The 8,603-nt window shown below is 39.4% G+C and overlaps 1 pseudogene across 1 annotated transcript; it reads right to left on the bottom strand.

Annotated features, from left to right (window-relative positions):
• Positions 1 to 1,918: 1,918 nt before the first annotated feature.
• LOC113583849 (immunoglobulin kappa constant pseudogene) lies at positions 1,919 to 6,377 on the bottom strand (annotated as a pseudogene). The gene is made up of 3 exons (XR_014123489.1): positions 6,370 to 6,377; positions 3,393 to 3,448; positions 1,919 to 2,386 (listed from the first exon to the last, which is right to left on the bottom strand). The product of XR_014123489.1 is annotated as an immunoglobulin kappa constant pseudogene (transcript).
• Between the last annotated feature and the right edge of the window lie 2,226 nt (positions 6,378 to 8,603).

Below are 8,603 nucleotides of genomic sequence, written 5' to 3'. Positions count from 1 at the left end.
AGTGAAATAAAGTGTAATTTTGGACATTGACTGTTTTTATTATAGTTAATTGCCATTATCAGTATTATGAGAGAGTTTCATCAATTGTAGATTCAGTGCAGTTTTGTTGTGGATGAGTGAGTTTGGCTGTAGTAGTTAAACATCTGCTGCTCTATTCTGGAAGAAAGAGAACCACTCAGCCCTGTTCATGTAAATCTGACTTTCACCCACCACTCACCTTCTCTCTCTGACTGGTTTACTGGTTCAGACTGGCTGTTTGTGTAGTAGGTTGAGGGTGCTGGTTTCACTTCATGTTTTACTCTTTGGTCAGAATTCACTCAGTAATAAAGCACAGAAATGTTATCAACTGTAACATTATATGATTACAGTTTTTTACCATCGTTTCAGACATGTCTCAATGTCCATGTTTTCAAAACACTTAACACATTCACCATATTAATAGATTATGTGAACTAAACTGTCTATACTTTTGCTTTGATACAAAAGGCCTTCAATCAGCACTTCCAAAATTCATGAATCTCAGTCGGTGTTCACCACCAACAAAATTCTGTACAACTACAGCAAATTTTTAGATACTCTTGTTCAAAATAGTTAACTTTAATTTCAAAAGCCAACAAAAGTCTGATCACTGAGGATGGAAATATGTTGCATTTTGAAAAATTAAAATATACACTTGAAATACATAAGAAATACATAAGATTATTCTGATTTTAGCAGAAAGATAATTCCCTTTATTCAGTTTTTTGTTTGCAGCCTTGTTACTATTCTGTGAATACAAAAGTGGATACTATCTATACTATTGATGCTTGCATTGAAATGTGCGTGTATGTAGGGAAAAGATGTAGATGTAGTTGTCACTGAAGAGATGTTTCCACTATTACTGCAGTACATGTACTGCTGGAACACCTGGCTGTCATTTCAGATAACGACCTACCAGATAACATTCAGTGTGATTTTGATGAAAATCTGTGGCCAAATGCAGTGGACATCGTACTGAGAGGCAGACAAATATGTGTGAATTACTGTATATAGTGAAAATATTGATTTGGTATCACTGTAATGTATTTGCTATCGGTTATATATATATATATATATATATATATATATATAAAACCGATATATATATTCTGACCTACAGTATTGTACTGAGAACACATATTAAAATACAGTAACCCCCTGAAGAATACTGTTGTTGTTTTTTTTTTGTTTCTTTATCATATATTATTTTACATTATGCAGTAAATATTGTTTTTCTGGGTTCTGATACAAGAGAACATCCATTTGTTTACAGATTAATGTAAATTTAACACACTGAGTCATGACATCTATTGTGAGTGGTAAGACAACAGATCAAAGGTTCCTTTAGCTGGCTTGAAATTTTTTTTGTGGAGGTAAAATAAAGGAAAGGCAAACACTTATTATATGTATTTGCAGTGTTACAAGCTGTTTGTGTTTTGAAGTTCACTGCTCACTGAGTGACACAGCAGTCTTGCGGGAGAAACACCAAATGTGCATTAACACTTTCTCTTAATGCTCACACTGGTCTCACATGTTTCTCAGATGGGATGGACTTGTTTCACTCCTTCACTTTAAACTCTTTCAAATGTTTTGCTCAGTACATTTCAGCTAGAGTGGAAAATCTCTTAGAATGACTAAATCATGTTTATGTTACAATTTGTGTGTGCTTTTTGCTTTATAAGCTTTTCTAGAAGTTGATGTGTGTTAAATTGTTTTATTGATGTTAAAATTCAGCACACATTTATAAGATAGCATGTTAAATTTGTTTGTGTGAAATTGTTTTCTTTTAATTAAATTAATTCAAAGTATTTATAAAATGTACTCTTTTTTGTAAATCGTTTTCTCATTTTAATGTAAAAACTGTTCATATTTCAAACTAGAATTTCAACTGGAAAGAATAAATATAAAGAAAGTAATTTTAGAGTCTAAGGATTTTATTGAAATGACAAAGTAGAAGAGAAATTTATGAGTGAAGCCCAAATTTGTGTTGTAAAGTCCCAGTGAAGCAGAAGAGAGTGTGTAGAGTAAAGCAAAGGATTGTAGGAGCTTCACTCCTCAGCACACTGCTCTCTACTCAATGTCTGTGTGACAGGAGACTGGGAGTCCTTGGTGGCCTCACAGGTCACTGTCTTCTTCAGCCACTCCTCCTTCTGGAGGGTCAGGGTGCTGCTCCAGCTGTAGAGGCCGTCCTTCTGCAGAAGCCCGGGGCTCTGGCTCACCCCCGAGCTCCAGCTGCTACCAGCCACCTTCCAGCTCAGCTTCCAGTCTGAGGGGAAGCCCTTGTTGGCCAGACACACGAGTGTGACCTTCTCCTGCTGCAGCTGTACACTGGAGGGGGGCAGGACCATGAGGGTGGGTGTGGTGTCACCTAGGAGACACAACACAGTCTACAGCTCACATAGGCAGGGACACCTGTCAATCATTACAGAGACTGTGGAGTCAACAGATATTTGTGTGTGTGTGTGTGTGTGTGTGTGTGTGTGTGTGTGTGTGTGTGTGTGTGTGTGTGTTCACAGTTTCATTTTCCTTATTTCTTAAACAGCAGAACGATGTACAGTGATGCATTAAAAATTTATCACATTCAATTTAGAACTTTAGGGTTTTTTTTAATGTAGTTTTTAATTAATTATATTTATTAATTAACGATAACAGTAGATTATTAAAAATGTCGTGTATCAGAAACATCTGTCGGAGTATAACTGCTATGGCTTCAAAAATGTAATCTATAACCGATAACTATCACCGTTAATTATAACCTATAACACAGACTGTGTGTGTATATCATGCAGTCTTAACCCAACATGCGACGGATTTGATGTAAATGTGACCATCCAGAATAATCGCCAATTTTTAATTTATCATTATCATTCTGTTTTTCTTTTTGGCAATAGTCACCGAAGACTCCAAACGTTAATCTTTGGAAAACAAAAAACTAGCGGGATTTCACTCTATACAAAGTACAAATATATTCCTTCTTGAAATGTAGGATCTAACTGCTAAAATAATTTAAACTAGTAATAATATCCTAAACTAACTTGTAGCCTAAATGCTGTTTTCTAGTTCTGTAGCTGCATTATGGAATATTTCTAAATGCAGATTACATTGAACAATCGTATTTTTAGTTTATCTTTTAGTGTCATATATATTTGTACACGTTTGTATTTTTTGTTTTTAGAGGAAAATTTGTTTCAGAAACAAGTGCTCGTGGTAAAGCCTAAAGCTCCTGGCGTACTGCTGGTCGATCAAGATATAATTCAAAGTGAATAAAATGACATTATTATTTATAATGAAGATCAATTGCACCTAATTACTGAACATGCCCCAGAAACATTTTAATGAAATTACACTCGAATAAATTGTAAAAAGTTACTTACGTCCAACTGACAGTTTCGTCCCTCCACCAAAAGTATTCCACGCCGCTCTCTCAGCGCTTCACACCGCGCTAGTTCTAACCAATAGTCCAATATTAATGGATCTCACTCTTTAACTCATAATAATCAGCGCACAAACTCAGCCTGTATTTTATTAATAAGCAGTATAATATCTAAACTGATGTCATGTTTGGGTGTTTAAGATATTCATTAAAATATGTTTAGTCTGTATTATTTTTCACACGTTTTATCAGGTCTTACATTTTTATCATAAAATGAACATTAGAGTTAGAATTAGAACATTAGAATAAGCTGCATGGTAATAACCAAACTTGTTGAATAATGTACAACGTACCGAGAAAACGCTAAGAGAATATTTGATAATGTAATGTGAATATTTGATAATGTAATTAAATAAAAGTAAAATGTTAGAAAACAATGTTTGAGAAAACAAAACTCTTTTTTTTATTATATACTCATTTCGTATTTATTCTTACTGCAAGCGTTTCCGATTCCTACACCAAAGTCCTGTAACCCTGAAACAGACAGACTGACCTACAGTAACCTGCAGAACACCTCATACTGAAGGTACGGAGAGATAGAACGGCACAACAAATACCGCTACCGCCGTCTGCTGGTCAATAAAGGAACTATTCAAATACGCTTGACTTTAAACGAGACAGATATGACGTTTGCTAAAATGCAGACAGTAACAGACATGGGCGCGACTAGGGACTTTGGGCCACATAAAAAAGATGTACTGGGCCCCTAAATAACCACCACTACAGTTTGTTAGAGCTCCTGTCAGTCAAGGGCCCTAAGAATCATCTTTACACTTTCTTTGTCTTTGATCATATTTCAGCATGTCTCCCTCCCCGTGTGTGTGAGTTCTTTTAGATATCTTCCCCCTCTCCTCATCAGTCTGGGGTGTTTTCTGTTATTGATCAACAGTGTTTTGAAAATCCAGCCATTGTTCTCTCTTTCTGCAGAGGTTCACCTACCCCTGATGTCATGATGTTACTGAGCCTCAACCCATCTCAGCTGCCATGGCTCCTCCCACCACCCCCTGATATCCCTTTGCTGTAGCCCACCACACCACCACCCCAAACAACTGCTTGTCTGATGCCCTTGATGGATGTTCTCGAGCTTGATGGGCGCACCATCTGGACCAGACTAGGACCTCTAGAAAACTGGAGTAGACATTAATAGCTTTTTTTTTTTTTTTTGGCCATTATTTATTTATTTTTCTCTCTCACTACTTATTCTGTTCCTTATTGTTTAAATTTTTACTATTGTGGTGGACGTTGTCAGCCAGAGGAGGATGGACCCTCCTTTGAGTCTTGGTTCCTCTCAAGGTTTCTTCCTCGTGCTCTAGGGAGTGTGTTATATGTTCATAGAGATGTACAGATAGAGAATTCTGCTCCTTCTCCTTCTTCATTATGTGTGCTGTCAAGCAGCAATTCTAATCCAAAATGTTTATAGTTGAACAGACTTCATATTGTGGGATTTCCACATATTGGTTTCCACATACAAACAAATTTTTATCATTAACTATGTAACATACAGACTGATGGCTGACAGAAGAATTATACCCAGACTGATGGATCAGAAGATGAATTATGCCCAGACTGATGGATCAGAAGATGAATTATACCCAGACTGATGGATCAGAGGATAATTACACAGTTGAGGACATTATGGAGGACCAACCAGGACCCCAAATAGAAGAAGTTGAAGGGGATGTTTGTATGGTCAGTAAATCTACGGAAATCTACTTTTCCCTCACACTTTAATTTAATGATTACATCCAAAAATGACAATTAATTAAACAATACTTTCAAAGATATAAAACATCTCATCTGACTATTAAAAACTGCACAGTGAAAAGCATTAAAATATGTGTAAATTATTGCTATATATTTGCATTATAAATTTGCATCAAACTTACATCAGTCAGTATACAAGCATATAGAAACTACTCTGAGTAGAAGTCAGAGCAGATCAGGTTTGCAGGTTTTCATGTGTCTTGTGTGTCACAGCAAACAAAACATTACCAGACAGCATCGTTACTTCCATTTATAATAATCCCATATTATATATATAGATATATATATATATATATATATATATATATATATATATATATATATATATATATATATATATATATATATATATATATACATACATACATATACTCCCACCACTGCTATGTCAATGGCACCCAATTATTTCTTTCTTTCCCACCCTCTGACACCCAGATCTCCAGATGTATCTCAGTATGCTTGACTGACATTGCATCATGGATGACAGCTCGCCACTTGAAGCTCAACCCCAGTAAAACCGAGCTTATGTACATCCCAGGAACTCCAAGCCCTTACCATGACCTCACAATTTCATTTGAGAACTCCCTGGTACCACCATCTGAAGCTGCTCATAGCCTGGGCATAACTTTGGACAACCAGTTGTCATTTTCAACTGTAATGCAGTCAACCTGAGACTACACTGGCCTGCAGTAAAGCAGTCAACCTGAGTCATCTGGACACTCCAAGCTACTCTGCCAGAGTTATATTTGCAGTCCTCAGATCTGCTGTTGTGCCAGAATGGCTCCGTGAAAAATGAATAGATCCAAAGGTGGTTCATGTCTCAGTTTCCTGTCAGGAAGGAGACAACTTGTGCTGTTGGAGAACCTATGCATCAGCACTGGTGATCCTCAAGGCTGTGTTCTCTTATCCCTTCTCTACCTAGTGCTTCTCCAGAAAACCCTTCCATGAAGCTGATAGAATCTGCAGACAACAGAACCTTAGTAGGCCTCACTAGCATCAACATATTGATGACACCAACTGAACATCTCACAGTTCTGCACACAGTAGAAAGACTGACTGGTCTTCAGCAGTTTTCATGACATCAGTGCCTGGAACAGAGCTGAAATCATCAACATGGGTCCCACACAGCCAGGGAGCTCAGAAACCCTTCTCACCGATCCATCAAAACCAGTGGCTTTCAAACTTTTCAACCAACCACCAAATGTCACGGTATGGCCCCTGCCCCCTAAACATCTCCATGTGTGTGTGTGTGTGTGTGTGTTTGTCTGTATGGTCATACCCTCACTGTGTTTCACACCTGCTCCTTATTGTCACAGAAACATCGACCGCCGAAGGATGCCGAGAAAAAATAAGAAGAAGAAGAAGAAGGGGAAGAAGGGGCGTAACCGTTCCTCTTCAGCCGTTACAGGGAATCCCTCCATATTCCTGGGCACTCTCAGTACCGCAACGACAGCGGAGAGTTCTACTGGTAAATTTTGGGGGGCATCAGACGGATTATGAAAGCTGGTACCAGGGAGACCAGTATCAAGGTCTGGGCTCTGCGGGGTCCTATTACCCTTACTGGGACCACCAGGAGTACTACGGGGAGTAAGACTGGAGTTAGCGCCAAACAGACACCAGCCTCCAATTGGAATACACTGATGTCAGCTTCTGATCAGACTCGGAGCTCTATCAGAAGGAGAAACCGGTGATCAAGGTGGAGGAGACTATCTATAGGAATTCTCCTTTGGAGATGGACACCTTGTCGACGGACTCCAAAAGCAAAGAGCTTCCAGCGCCCAAGGTACCAACTAAGGCTCCACCTAGGAGGCTCCGCTCCAGAATAAGCAGGTGGCCCAATGGGGCTTGCGGGGAGGTATCGTCCTCAGATGATGACACTCCCTCCGCAAAGGCTCGCAGCCCCAGAGATTAGGCGCCTAAGCTGAAACCAAGCAAAGGCAAAAAGGCAGTGTCAGCGGTTCCTGCTCCCGAGACGGGCCAATCAGTTGAGGCATCTCCGGAAGCACACTTGCCGAAGCCAGAGTAGCCACCCCCACACACATCAGCGAGAGAGGATCCCATCCAGCCGAGGTGGATTGCAACCTAGCCGATGATTGGGGGATTGGCTGGGGCTCCTGCTACCTTCCCAGAACTATTTAGTAGTCATTTATGTAATCCTGTTTTTGTACCAGTCCGGTTCACTGTGCCTATCCCTGTCTGGATCACAGTACCTGTTGTCTTGTCTCCCTTTATGTCAGTGCCTGTTCCCGTTAGTGTGTCCATCCCTGTGTCTGTTGTTGTCTTGGTCCCTGTCTTACCCCCCACTGTACTGCTCGCACTGGCCCGTATTGGGTCACTTGGTCTTCCAACCTTGCCATTTGGCGTGGGCTTCAGGGCCATGCCCAATAGGCTGGCGCACCAGGAGTCTCGCGGTTGGGGAGGGGCTCTGTCACAGTACAGCGCCTCCCCCAAACGTCTCCGTGTGTGTGTGTTCATCTGTATGGACACACCCTCACTGTGTTTCACACCTGCTCCTTATTGTGTGTCGTTAGTGTGCCTGTATATAAGTCTTGTGTCTAAGTATAGGTGGTGTCGATGTTTGAACCAAGTTAGTTCACTAACCACATTGTCGTTTTTGTCTCAAATAAATGTACATTGTCTTAGACACAGCTGCTTTGCCTCCATACATCACATCAAAACCAAATAAACAGACCTTCCCTTAATGCATGGTGCTGTATGTGATCTCAGTGTTTACTGTATTGTACATATTGTATTGCATAGATTTCAGTGCACTAGGTTTGCACACTTACACACGTTCTTGCATATATGGATTGAACTGGTCTGCCTCATTTCGTGACTAAAGTGATTCTGACTGCCTCACAAGTGTTGAAAAAGGGATCATCTGTCAAGGGCAGTCCATCAACTGTGAATAAAGACACAGATGTCATGTCATCCATGTTCTTCTGATGGCAAATCCTGAGCATAAGATCTTCCATGGTGTTTTGGGAAGGGTCCATTCTTGTGCATGAGCAAAAGAGGGATTCATAAAGATTCATAAACAAGTGAACAAAAGGGATTCATAAAAATTCATACACAATTTAACAAAAGAGGGATTCATAAAGATTCATAAACAAATGAATGAAAGGGATTCATGAAGATTAGTCAATTTCCAGCAGGTAGATGTATGTGGTATAACACAAATTCACTCTCACAGTCTCCTTATAAACAATAAACAGTATGTTTTTAAAACTGAAAGTCCATATGTAAGTTTTGCTTCTGATATTGGTAACACTTTATTTTGAGTGGTCCTTTGTAGCTGATTAATAAACTCAGTAAAATATCCCCAGTGAAGTGGCAGTAGTGAATCATCTACAACATTCAAGTTAATATCTTTGTACTGTCTGTACAT

Source organism: Electrophorus electricus, chromosome 4 (assembly GCF_041902795.1).
Source record: "Electrophorus electricus isolate QZ-2024a chromosome 4, ASM4190279v1, whole genome shotgun sequence".
Classification (NCBI taxonomy): domain Eukaryota; kingdom Metazoa; phylum Chordata; class Actinopteri; order Gymnotiformes; family Gymnotidae; genus Electrophorus; species Electrophorus electricus.
This window is presented reverse-complemented; position numbering and strand designations above follow the sequence as displayed.